This window comes from Octodon degus, unplaced genomic scaffold (assembly GCF_000260255.1).
Source record: "Octodon degus isolate 3935 unplaced genomic scaffold, OctDeg1.0 scaffold00077, whole genome shotgun sequence".
Taxonomy (NCBI): domain Eukaryota; kingdom Metazoa; phylum Chordata; class Mammalia; order Rodentia; family Octodontidae; genus Octodon; species Octodon degus.
In genome coordinates, this window is record NW_004524653.1 from 1,238,745 (window position 1) to 1,252,426 (window position 13,682).

The window sequence follows — 13,682 nt, forward strand, 5'->3', positions numbered from 1 at the left end:
AAAGGACTGAGCTAGGGCCAGGCCCCCCATGAACAAGTATTTTCAACAAAGGATTCTGAAACGCTTGGATATGCACACACAAAAAAGGACGTTGCACACTTCATGCATGCACCCCAAAGAACAAGTCAAAATGGATCATAGACCTAACCCTAAAACTACAAAACTCAGGCTGGGTGTAGGGCTGCATACCTGTAATACCTGCGCTCTGGAGGCTCGATGTGAGTTTGAGACCAACATGGACTACACAGCAAGACCCTGTCTCAAGACAAACAATCAAACAAAAAATACAAAACTCTCAGAAGAGAACATAGGGAAAAAAACGTCTTGACTTTGGATTGATCCCCACAAATGGGGATCAATTTAAATATACTTTCTTGATCCCAGAAGTTCAACTGTGTGGACAGTGGTTACACCTGACAGGATGATTTGTTATAGCACAACTTATATATTCAAATGGACAAAAAAATAGTATCATTTATAGTATCTTAAGATAAACTGCCTTGAATGGGAGCTTTCTTTCCAGTACTTTGAGGTCTACAAGACATAAGGTCTACAAGAGTGGCTGGGTTTGGGGGAGGGGTGGATAATACACATAAAACATAAACCATGAACAAACTGATAAACTGGGCTTTAATCAAAATTTAAAACTTCTGCTTTTTAAGGTATACTGAACAAAAATGAAAAGACAAGTCATAGACTGAGAAAATATACCTGCAAAACACATCTGATAAAGGATCGATAGCTAAAATATTTGAAGAACTCTTACAACATAATAAACAACCAACCAATTAAAAATGGACAAAGCAGGGCCAGTGAGATAGCTCAGCGGACTAAGCGCCTGCTTTGGCAAGCGCAGGGACCCGGGTTCGATCCTCTGTCCTGCATGCCACGCCGGCCCCAGCCCCGGGACACACTGAGCTGATGACCGAGTTATGGCATTGTGGTCTACGCCTGTAATCCAAGCTAGGGAGGCTGAAAAGAGGAGCATCACTGAGTCCAAGCTGCATAGTGAGACCCAATACCAAATACATTAAAAAAAAAAATTTAAGTGGACAAAGCAGAAGAAATGACCATCAAAAACGACCATGAAACAAACTAATGAAAGACACCAGATGCTATTAGTCATTAGAGAACTCAGATTAAAGCCACAGAGTGATGCCAGGGCTGCCTAGAATGGCTAAACCAAACAACCCTCCCAAAGCAGGGCACTGTGACCCCAGCTCCTTCGGAGGCTGAGGCAGGAGGATCACAAGCTCCAGGCCAGCCTGGGCTACGTGATGAGCTCCTATCTCAAAAAAGGAAGAAAAAAAATCCCTTTCCACCGAAGCCCCTAAAAAGACAACTGACGACACCAAGCTCACTGGTGAGGTGCGAGTGAGGTGGTGAAAAAGAGCTACAGGTGTGAACGCAGGTGAAAAGGAACAAACTGTTCCCCAACCAGAGGAGGAGGCTGCACAGAAGAAAAAGATATCCCTGAAGAAAAAAAACCTTGTGGCATGGGAATAAATTAAGCATAAAATAAATGCAAATAAAATTTTTAAAAAATTGGTGGCACCCGTGAAGTCATTATCCTCTAAGCATCGGGAGACTGCATCTAAAGCTGCACGGGTCACCTTTACAGAAAATGTGGGGACACAAGGCTCCGTGCTCTCCTTTTGCCCCGCCCCCCACTCTCTGCCTGTACAGGAGTCATAAAACCTGAAAGGAGTTCAGCGAAAACACCACAGTTCTTTGTCTCCTTTGCAATGCGTAGGACCACTGTTGGGACGCAAGCAGAAGTCTATGGGCAAGGTATCCCACGAGGGTTTCTCAAGAGGCTGACTCAGGTGCCACGTGGGCCACTCCTATTCCTCGTTCTTCTTGGCTGGAATGAGGCTATGATGGCTGGAGCACCAACAGCCATCTTGAGACTGAAGGAAAAGACCAAAGGAAACAACCGTCTCTCTCTGAGGTGAACCTAGCCTGGCATTCTACAAAAAAATAAACCCTTGCCACATTGACCTCTAATTCCTACCTGACACAATGATGTTTGTTGGACCAAGCAGGACGCTAAGGCTTTCTGCACAATGGGTTATTTAATCACTACCATGATCCCATCAGGTAGATGCCACAGAGAAATAAAGCCCAAGATAACCCCTTCTGACTCTTGAGAGGCTTATGCCAGTAGTTTGTCTGGGTCCAAGGCCTGCACTAATAGGCGTAAGTCTAGAGCGAGCAAGCTGAGAAAGTCTCTTCAGGTCCTCGCCTACCTGCGCTGGCAGCGAGACACACCCCTTGGAGTCCCCTTCCAACCAAGGGCCCCTTCCGGGCTGCAGCACCCACAGCCGAGCTGCAGCTCTTCTGCTCTCAGCTTCTGAAGTATTTGCAGGCATCGTATTCAGTGCTAACGGGAGGCACCATCTCACAGCCTGCCCGCCAAGCACAGCAGGAGTTCAGGGGCCCCAGGGACAAGCGACGCTCCTCATTCTCAGCCCCACACTGGGCTCCAGCAATGCCACTGGTTCATCCGGCTGAAGTCCCTTGGGAAGACTCCAGCCACCGGGGTCCCCTCACATGCCGCGTACCTGCACCCCCAGTTCACCAAGCTTCACAGTGAGGGGCCCCGCACCGACCCCAGCACTCCCTAAAGGGTGTTTGCAGTTACTGCTGCAGGGGCTGGCTCCATCCAGCACCTCTGCTCGAAGGCCAGCGCCCCCTCCTCGCTGCCTCGCTGGAGCTGCCTGGTGCGGCCAAGGGCACACACTCAGCACCCCAAGCCGGCTGGTGCTCAGGCCGGGCCGTCCACCATGGACGCGAGGGCCCAGCACGAACCAGCCTCGGAGGTTGCTTCCTGCCTTGGAATAGACAAGTTTTTCCACCGCAAAGCTGCATGGGGGAATGCTGCCAGGGAACCCACGGTGTGAGGAAAACGCCTGCCTGGGGGTGAAACGAACCAGGGGGAAGCATGGGCAGTGAGAAGGAGCCGCCAGCCCTGGAGACGGCACTCAGAACCCTGGACCCAGCCATGCCTGACGCCCAGATCGCCCGCTGAAAGCACAGACCACGACTACCCAGAGCAAGCCAGCTCTTGCCGCACCGCGGAGGCCACACGCAGCACCCAGATTCTCCAAACAGGGTAGGAAGTCAGTCACAGGAGTCACAGTGATTGGCCCCAAAAGTCACGTGACCGAGCCGAACCAATAGGGACCAGCCTCCGGGGCCTCACTGGGTGCTGGGTGCTGAGTTATTTAACTACAGAATGGAGCTTTAAGGTGCTGAGCAGAAAGATACGGCTCTGAAAATTAAAGGCAAGGGGCAGAGCATCCACAGTCTGCCCTCGCATTAGAGGCCTGTCTGTCCTGTTTGTCTGTCTGACACAGCTAGACTTTCCTTTCCGTCACAGCCATTGCCTCACACTTCGTGGCCCCTGCACTGTCCTGGAGTGAAGATGAACAAACATGCGCATCCTCGCTTTCCAGGCTGAGGTCCAGCTGTGTGCCCCGGAGGGTCAGGGGTGGGCAGATGAGACCACCAGGGTTTAGGGACTCTTAGGAAGCCGCGGAGCTTGCACCAAGAGCCAGGTCCTGGGTCACAGTGCGGAGCGCAGACCTGCCAGGCAGGCTCCACAGACACCAGCCTTGTCAGGCCCTGAACAAGATCCCCTTATTCAGCCTCTGAAGGAAGCCACGCCCTCTTCCTTCTGGATGGAGTCCCTTGGCCAGCACCCTGAGGGGACTAGCCTTTGCCCGGTTCCGCTTTGGGTAGACAAAAAGGACCAGGCTGGGCCCGACCCACCCAAGACCACTGAGTCCTGGCCGGCGTTGATGAGTGGCCAGAACGCTGCACGCTGGTGGGCCCCCAGGCCAGTCCTGCCCACGTCCCCGTTCAGACTGGGCTATTTGTTACAGATTTTGAAGTCTGAAGCCAGCGGCTCAAAGACTACGAGCAGCTGCCTGACCAGGACAGGGACCCCCATCGGCCACCTCTACTCCTGGCCTGACCCCTGCAGGTTTAGATCCGGGTCCAGTCCCAGCCCACGCAGAGCCAGCGCCACCCCTCCCCCAGCAGGCTCCGGAGGGCCGCCTGGCCAAGCTGCAGGTTTCTCCTGTGGGCATGTCTCTGCTTGCCTGAACTGATCAAGCTCCCAATCTCCTCTCCTACCTCCAGGGAAGAAAGGAAAAGGCTCAGGCAGGCCCAGCCTAGACCAAGCAGGCCCAGCCCACAGGTCCCGCACCCCTAGCTCCCGCAGCGCCCCCCACACCAATGGGGACGCCAGGCCATAGACTGCCTCTGTCCAGAGGCCACAGTGGTCAGCGCTGCCCGGAAGGGAGTCCAGGTTTGGGCTCCCCCCTGCTCCCTGCCCTGGCACGTGCCAGAGCACTTGGGCGTGAGTCACTGCCCTTGGGGTGCCACAAGATGCTGCGCACTGAACAGGAGCCGCTGTGGTCACCAGAGGTGAGCACAGCAGCAGAGAGCGCCTGTCAGCAGGGAAGGGGGGGAGCGTGGAATGTGACTGGAGGTAGGCCCTTCCAGGGACACCCGGACCTGCGACAGCGGCTGGTTACACAGCTCCCCATGCATGTCCCTGGACCCTCAGAAGGTAGCCCTCCTGGAAGATGGGATCTTTGCAGATGTAAATAGGCAAAGATGCAAATGAGGTCGTATTGGATTAGAGCAGGCCTGAATGCATTGTGAGGGCCTCCAAGAGAAAGACAGAAAAATGCACAGACATGAGGAAGTGTGTGAGGTCAGAACCCCAGGCGATGACAGCAAAGGCGTCTACAAGCCACCAAGCGCCCAGGTGACCTGTAGCCACAGCAGCCTGGGGACACAATTCTCTCTCAGAGCCTCCAGGGGAACCAAGGCTTCCATAACTGATTTTGGCCTTGGGGCCCTCGACCTCTGAGAGAATAAAGTTTTGTTTTAAGTCATCAGGTTCATGCTAAGCCACCAGGACAAGCCAAGCTGACATAACAGCGCTCCATCTTCTCCTGAGGAGCAGAATGCCCTCTGGGGTGGGAGTGGGGGGCAACCTGGAGCCAGGGACAGCTCAGTCCCCACCGCCACCACCACCACCTCTTCCTTAGCCCACCATCACCATCCACAGGGTGACCATCCTGGCTGTTGTGACTGCTGCCACCATCACTGTCATCACCAGGATCATCCCCTGGGTCATTCAGCAAGCCCGACCCCATGCTGTGCATCTCTTCATAGCTCCCCCTCCTCCACATGACAAGAGGTGGCTTTAAGTGCTGAATTTCCCAGACTATAAAACTAAATGTTGAAGGTAAAATAACTTTCCCCTGTGGTTCTGAGCTCCACCAGCCAGGTCCCCAGGCCCAGGGTTATGGTTCAGAACCCTCTGATAGATCCTTTACCTGGCTGGGGCTCGACTCACACCCATAGCTGGGCTCATTCAGGGTGCCAAAATGCAGGGCTGTCACAGGGTGAGTGAGATGGGTGCAAAGCACTTGGCACCCGAGTGATGCCACTGTTCTATCCTGTTCCGGCCCCTCTGCTGCCCGGGGGATGGGGGGGATGGGGGGGATGGGGGGAAAAGGGTCTCTTCTGTCTTCATGGCCAGCCACAGCCCCGGAATCTTAAGTGTGTGGACACCAGGGGCTATAGAGCCTGCTAGGAAGCCAGGGTGTTTGCAGCTGTCTGCCTTATACACCAACGGTGGCCCTGCTGCCCCCAAGACAGGACCAGCCACACGATTTACAAAATGAAAATGTTAAAACAAAAAACAACCCACTAAGCATTCAAGACATTGACAGGAACAGCATTAAACCAAGCGCAGGGCCTTTTCAAGTATGGGCAGCCTTGTGACTGACGCCCTCACCTGTCCGTGAAGCAGGCCTTACGCGTGGACCTCACTGGCTTACAGAGCTGCCTTCCCGGGCCCTGTGCTGCTCCTGGATGTGCAGTTTCCACAGTGTGGAGCTCCAGGCTGCCCAGAGCCCCAGCACAGGAGTGCAGATCGGAGGGGGCCCCAAATAGGAGAGCTCCTGCTGGACATGGAGAGCTTGGGGGAAGTGAGGCGGCGGCTGGCCCTCCGGGCCAGGAGCTCCACACTACAGCCCGCCTGGCCCTGCATTGGGCCAGATCTGATGAACCAGCTCTGTGCACAGGCAGGAACAAGGAGAAATGCCCCTTTGCCCTGACCAGGGCTGCACTGGACGGCCCACGAAGTCTGCACACAGAAGTAGGTGCCATGGCTTCTGCAGCCGGTCCCTGGAGCCTGGCTATCAGCTGAGCAAATAAGAAAACTTGAATGAGCGAAACATCATGATTGGCGCAAGGCTCCAGCAGGGCAGGATGAGCAACAGAGAGCCAGAAAGGGAGATAGATTCGCCTGACTACCACCTCCTTTACTAATTCATTTGTCCAGGCAGGAGCTATGGCAGGAGCCAGCAAACATTTTCTTCTAGAAAGCGACATCACATACATTTTAAGCTTTGAGGATCACACCAAATTTATTGCAACTACTTGACCGCTCTTGGGATGCAGTCTCGGTTCTCAGAGAGTCCCTAAAACAGTGTGGAGGCTACCATCCAATACAACTTTATTTGCAAGAGCAGGCAGACATAGGTTTGTCCCGTGGACTCAGCGGTAGCTTGCCAACCTCCAGACTAAGTGATTTCACAGTATTATATCATTTAATCAGCTCCCTAATGTGTACCCCCCAAACCCTGACACTAACACTCCACTCTGCCTCTAACGTGGATTTATGTATTCACGGCTTTATTCTCTACTTTTTTTTTTTTTGGTGGAACCAAGGATTGAACTCAGGCCCTTGCACTTGCCAGGGGAGCGCTTATTCCACGGAGCCATCTCCCTGGCCCTATTCTCTACTTTTTCCTCACTAGATTATAAATTCCATGAGTTGTGGACTTAGGAGTTTGGCTTCTCGCCATAGGCCCAGCTCTTGGAAAAACAGATGCTCAATGCAGTATTGGTTAAACAAAGCAAGCACCTCATTCCTATCTCACAGATAAAAAAAAACAGGTTTAGAGAGGTTGCTTGTTCGGGATCACAGAGCTGGAAAAGAATGATCTGGTTCTTCAGAGGCTGCGCTCAGGGAACTTATTGCAAAACCCACAGCTTGCACAGGTGAATGTGTACAAAGGCCAAGCGGGCCACGGGAATGAAGGCACAAAGCGGCTGGGGTAGGACCAGGCAGGAAGAGACGGCCGACACACAACGTCTAAAGAGTTATAGTCTGTTGGCCCCAGAACACTGTGGTGACTGCAGGGCTGGCACGTGCACAGCTGAGAGCAGCTGGGAGCCCTGGTGTCTGCGGGACATATCCCCACTCTTTCTTTCTTTTCTTTTTTTTTTTTTTTTTTGTATTTTAGGGAAGGGTCTACAGGGTGTTCAGGATCTCATGACTAGATTGGACTCCTAATGATCTGCCTGTTTACAGCCTCCCAAGAGCTGGGATTACAGGCGCCTACCACCACGCCCAGTCTCAATGGCTATCTCAGCGTGCCCTGGGGCAGGGCCGCACAGCAGGCCCAGGGATCAAACACTGGGCCCCTGCGCCTGCTTGCAGGTGCTTTAATCCGCAGAGCTATTTGGCCAGCCCTCATATTCCCACTCTTCACTGTGGGCACACGTTTCACTCTCCCCTGCACACTCTACCCTGGGCAAGCAGGGCATATGCCAGCACTGTGGCCTCTGGCTCAAACTATGATGTTCCTGGAAAGCTCTGCCCATCTAGCCCTGCCTTCTCATGCACCTGGCTGGTCCAGCTGCCCAGAACTCTGTGGGCTGCCAGATGCACTGAAATGGCTGCATAAAATTAGAAAATGGAGCAGGATCGAGCTGTTGGCTCTAGAATGCTCTCCCCGTCTGATCTCTTCTATACAGAGGCATTGGAACCAGTGGTATTCTGCTCACAAAAATGCATTTCCTTTTTTTTAATTATAAGCATTCCCCTGAGAAACTAGATTGGATCCCCTGAAGGCATGGGATCCCTAACCATGGCTTTAAATAGACTGAACTGGGATTCTGCCCTAGAAAACTCAGAGACGGTCAGCCTCCCAAGGGCTGCCCTGGTGCCCATGTTACTCCAACCCTAGCCCAGGTTCACAGAAGCCAGCTGCCTGCAGACACTGCTCTCAAAGGTGAGAGGAGGGGCTAGCTGTCTGGCCCCCCTTGAGCGTTTTAAGACAGAAGCACAGACTACATATTCGGGCACGCCTGCCCAAATACTCCCAGTTACAGAGAAAACACCTCTTACCTGAGAGTCTGGATGGCTTGGCTTGGCTAGAACAAGCTCAACAATGTCCTATGTCCCAACTGTAAAACAAGAATTATGATGAAGTTTGTCATTCTACTGCATGAGGTGGTGACGGTTGTCTTGCGTTAGGATTTCTGGCCAGCTCTGGGAGCCGTGTCGTGCTCAAGCTGTGATTTCATGGATCCCTGTGCACATTCCCTGCCCTAGATGTAGTCACCACCTCTTGGCCCAGATGCGGAGCAGGCTCAAAAGCCTCCTGACCTGCAAGCTGAGGAGCAATGCCAGAAGTGACCTCGAGGCTCACCCTCCAGGGCAATTCAGCTCAGGCCCACACTTGCATATTCTTCCCAGCATCCACCACCCTGCAGCTCGCAGGTACCTCCTTTTGTAGAGGTGGCCTGGGGGCAATTTTATTTGAAAGTACATGAAGTCAGTTTTATCCTGTCATTGGCAGTCCAGGCTTATCCCTGAGACGGTCTCCGAGTAGAGGGCTGACAAAGTCTTCATCTCATCACCATGCCTAGTGACAAACTAGTGTCCCGGAGATGACAGCAGCCCTACCACATAGGCCACCCTCTAACCTAGCTCTGCCCCCACTGGCCTGAGTACCCTAACAAGAGAAGGAGAATATACACTTCTCTTTCCTCCCCTGCAATCTGACCTACAAACCTGAAAGCCCATCCAATGTCATGACCGGGCACCTCTTCTACACGCCAATACTATTTCCTCAACCGGAGCACCTACTAGTGGACGCCTTGGAGATGTAAGTGATCCGGCCACAGTGGGCCGACAGCGAGCCCCAGGCTGGGGGGCCAGTGGTGAACCTGCTGGGCAATGTCTAAGGCAGACAGAATCAGGGGTGTCTTAGTTACTTTTCTCTTGTTGCTGGGACAAGTACCCAACACTCAGAATTAAGGAAGAAAAGGTTTATTTAGCTCTTAGTTAGTGGGAGTTTCAGTCCACACTCAGCTGGCTCCAAGGCAGAGTGGCACATGGCAGATGACAGCCGTTCCTGGTGGCAGAAAACAGCGAAAAGCAAAGGGGAGGAACAGCACCTGTGGCTTCTAGCCAGCTTCTCTCCCCTCCTTACACTGTAATGCAGATTACCCACCCCAGGGCAGGAGTAGCACTCACACCCATAATCCCAGCATTGGATCATGAATTAATGACAAACTCCAGGAGATACCCTATGACTGCATGAGGCTTTGGAGGGACTAGACAGAAACCATGACAAAGGGTCAACACTGCAGGTCCACAGGACACTCGGGATTCCTCACAGCCCATTGCAGGACACGTCATGGCCAGGGACACAAGATCTGGACCTAAAGACACCTGCTGGCAGGGAGAGCCAAGACATCTCTACTCTAAGCACCCTGAAAGCGCTCAGCACCTGCAGGGGTGGCAACTTTAGACCCACAGGAAACACTGCCTCGGGGTGCTGCTTCTTCATTTACTCAACTCTTCTTGTGTGCCTAGCACCGCTGCAAGATGGGGAACACTGTGGAGAACAGGACCGTTCTCTGCTCTTGGGAAGAATACTGTGGAGAATTAGAAGACTAGCAAAGCGCTGTCACTGATAACATGACGCTACTCACACAGATTCACCAAGCGCAGAGATCAGTTCTAAGTTCTTAGTCATTTAGTCTTCACCTTAACTGCGTTTTCCCATCATTTGCATTTTGTAGAAGTGAACTCAGATAAGTCAAGCAAGGGGGCCAGCCAAATAGCTCAGTGGATTAAAGCGCCTGCAAGCAGGTGCAGGGGCCAGGGGCTCGATTCCTGGGCCTGTCGTGCCAGCCCCGCCCCCGGGGCGCACTGAGATGGCAATTGAGACTGGGCGTGGTGGTAGGCGCCTGTAATCCCAGCACTTGGGGGGCTGTAAACAGGCGGATCACTACGAGTCCGATTTCATAGTGAGACCCTGCCTGAGACCCAGGGGCAAGTGGCAAAACCAGGCAACCGAGCTCAGACAGTCTGACTCCCACCTGTTACTACTAAGATTAATAGGGATGGTACCAGGAGCTTTGACTTCATCTGACACTGTATAACCTTCATTACCTGTATCCAAACATGTTCTGAGCATCCACAATTAGCCAGGCACTATTAGACAAGAAAGGGTCACAGAGGGTAAGGAATTTGCCCAAATCCCAGAGCTGGGCAGAGACCAAAACTCCAGTTTTTACAACCCAGGATATAATTTTGGTTATCTGGAATGTATAAACAGATCCAATGAATATTTAAACAAATCATCCATATTAAATTTTGGGTTGTTGCCCCTCAATTATTGCATCTCCTCCCGGAAACTGATATTTTCTTATTTGCTTGCCTGGAGGGCTGCTAAAATGAAGATCAACACAGCTCAGAGAGCAAATATCAATTTTCACTTTTGGAAAACAACCTGACATTGCCTGCAGGATAAGGCGGTGCCTTTTGCTCTGAACTGAAAAGAGGAAGAGAAAGGGACGAGAAAGCACTTTGTGAGTGACTACACACGCTTCTTCAACAAAGCGTCTCTTCTTCCCTCCTGGCCCTCCGAGCCCAGCAGCTAGGCGGGCCACATTCCTCCCTGGGTTCTTCTCCTTAGCAGGTTGCTCAATGCAGGGTAAAGGTGGCTGAAGTCCCTGGGGGTGGGGGGATTTTCAGTTGTGTAATGGTTCCTGTCCAGATGTCCCTCAAAGTCTCATGTAGTCATGAAGGGCTTTGTCAGAGGCGGCTGCACCTAGAGGATGGCTGATGTGTGGTGCAGCGCTAGCCTCGGGGGCGCTAGGGTTAGGGTGTGAGTGCTGCCCGCTCTGAGTAGCCTGGATAGGTAGCCAGTTAGAAGGAAGCGCAGTCGCCCCTTGTTGCTTCACTGTCTTTTGCCCACCATGAAAGGTCTCTCCTCTGAGAGGCCCTCTGCCACACCACCGTGCCTTGCAGCCAGCTGATGGACTAAAATTTCTACAGACTGTGAGCTACATAAACTTTTCCTCCTTTAACTCTGGATGTCAGGTATTTCGTCTCAGTAATCTGCCGCTTCATCTCCCTGCCTAGCACAAGTCATCATCACCTGCAGCCCCGCCTTCTGACAGGCCCAATGACTACATCCTCCGCCATGGGGTAGGGCCCTTGGGTCACCAGCCTGAGTAGGCCACTGGGTGTGGACTCATGTGGCACAGCTGGCCTAGGGACCCTCCAGGATGACAGGTAGAGGCAGCTCCTTCCTGCAGGGCTGCCTTTCCCGCCACTCCCTCTTCCCTTTCTCTGGCCAGCCCTTGCCCATCTACACATCTCCGCAGCTCTCTCCCCAGATTCTCTGCGAGCTGGGCCTTTCTGCTTCTCCTCCTCAGACAGCCCTCCCTGACTGCCAGGGTAGCCCCCGCAGTTCCCCTCCATCACCTCAGTCTGCCTCCTTGTTCCTTCCGCTCTCGTCTCAGAGTGCAATTCTCTCAACTCTTTCTGGTCGGCTTCCCTCCAAGACAGGATGAAACAAAACTCTCACAGGGGATCCTGGCCCTGCAGTAGCTGCGTGCTCTGCTCTTCTCTCAACAGCATGCCATGAGGATGGGTGACTCCACATCCAGGGAGTGGGAAAGCAAAAAGAACAAGCTCTCCTTTCCCAGACAGCTAGAAATAGCCCTAATATCTAAGCCCAACCCCAGCACGACCTAGAAAGCCTCAAGGCAAGCTGCTTCAAGCCCCCACCCCAACAACTTGAGTCAGTGAACTTTCTCAAATCCTGGATCTGAAGGGGACCAGCTGACAGCAGTTACTACAGAGCTTTGGGAGGAAAAGTATGCCACTGGCACAGGGCATGCCCTGGTGCATCGCCTCACCTCTCTGCCTCAGTTTCCTGCCTTGTAACACGGAACCATCATAGGGCAGTCTGCTCAGCTCCCTGTGTGTGGGCAGTTATTAAAGTTTCGGCCTCTAACCCTGAGCCAACAGCACTTCCCTGGCCGCAGGCATTGGCCAGGCACAATCCAATCAACATCAAGCTTGGGTCTTTGTCCTCCTTTTTGGCTCCTAGTTCTGAGGCCTCCCGTGAGAAGGCCCAAGTCTAGTTTGTTTAGAGCTGAGTACAATTTGCTGCTGGAGTTGGGATCTGGGCTTCTCTTTCTTACAATTTTCCTCCCCACTCCCCTTCCTCTCCCCCTCCTCTTCCATCCCTTTATTTTCTTAGAAAAGAGAATTCATGTTTTGCCAAGGAGAAAACAAAACGCCGTCTGTCCTCCTCAGTAGCAGTTGGGGCTTCCGAGTCTAGGAGGAGGGGTGTAGGCTGGGAATGTGGCATAAACCTGGCTAGGGATGCGAGCTGGGCGGGGAGGGACCCAGGTGGAGGGCACAGGCCCAGAGCTGTGCCCAGGAAGAAGGGTGACCCGGGTTGGGTCGCCACGGTTGTCCCTCCACCTACCTCTAAGAGCTGCACCCAGCAACAGAGCCACAGCCCAAATCCGTCTTTGCAGGAGCCGCCACCTGTCTCAGCCAATGTGGGTGCTTCCTCCCTGCCTTCCACGGTGATTGGTTCAGATAACTCAGATCCAAGCCAATCAACATGAAGCATTCCCTAGGTCGCAGGCATTGGTCAGGTGCGGTCCAATCAGCATCGAGCTTGCTGAGTTTTTTTTTTTTCTGAGAGTGAGGAAACTCATTTCTCCTTTGCCTTTCGGACAGTGCATGTGTAATTAGAATAAAGCCACACAACACAGATCTGTCTCTGTCTGGTCCTAAAACCTAGGCACACTGCACTGCCGATTACCACCAACTCGCTGGTCACAGAAACACTCTGGGACCCAGACCAAAAAATACAGCCCCAACGGAAGCAGTGATTGAGCTCGGCAGGATAGTGACGCGTGTTCCTGTTTCTACAGCGCTAATGGATCTGAAACCCAAACAACAAAAACAGTTGAAAACAATTAGAAGCTTTTACAGTGTTCCGTAAAAATGCATAAAGGAGGAATCGTCGCAGAACAGTGAGCACAAGGCTCTCACATCCTCTATCTCTAAATGTCTCACTGTTCGCTCGTAGGATTTTCCTTGGGAAAGAAGAGCCTTTCCAAGTTGCAAGACTGAGAAAGCTCTGTGAGTAGTTGAAGCCACTTTGTGGAGAATTTGGAAAGGAGAGGAGACAGACAGACAGACAGACAGACAGACAGACAGACAGACAGACAGACAGACAGACAGACATAGGGAGAAAGATGAAGCCCCTACAGGGAGGCAGGCCTGAAGATCCACCTTCTGGATTTTCGCATAATGTTCATCAGTAAATTACCATTTTGCTTAACCAGTTTGAGTTGGGTTTTAGCTACGAAACAAGAAAGAAGAGAGCTGTGGAGAGCACTTGCCTACGGCACGCAAGACTCAGGACTCAATTTCTAGCACAGAGGAGGAGGCGGAGGAGGGGGAGTGGGAGGAGGGAAAAGGGGGAGGGGTGGCGGGAAGGACGGGAGGGGGAGGAGGAAGAGGGAGGAGAAGGGGA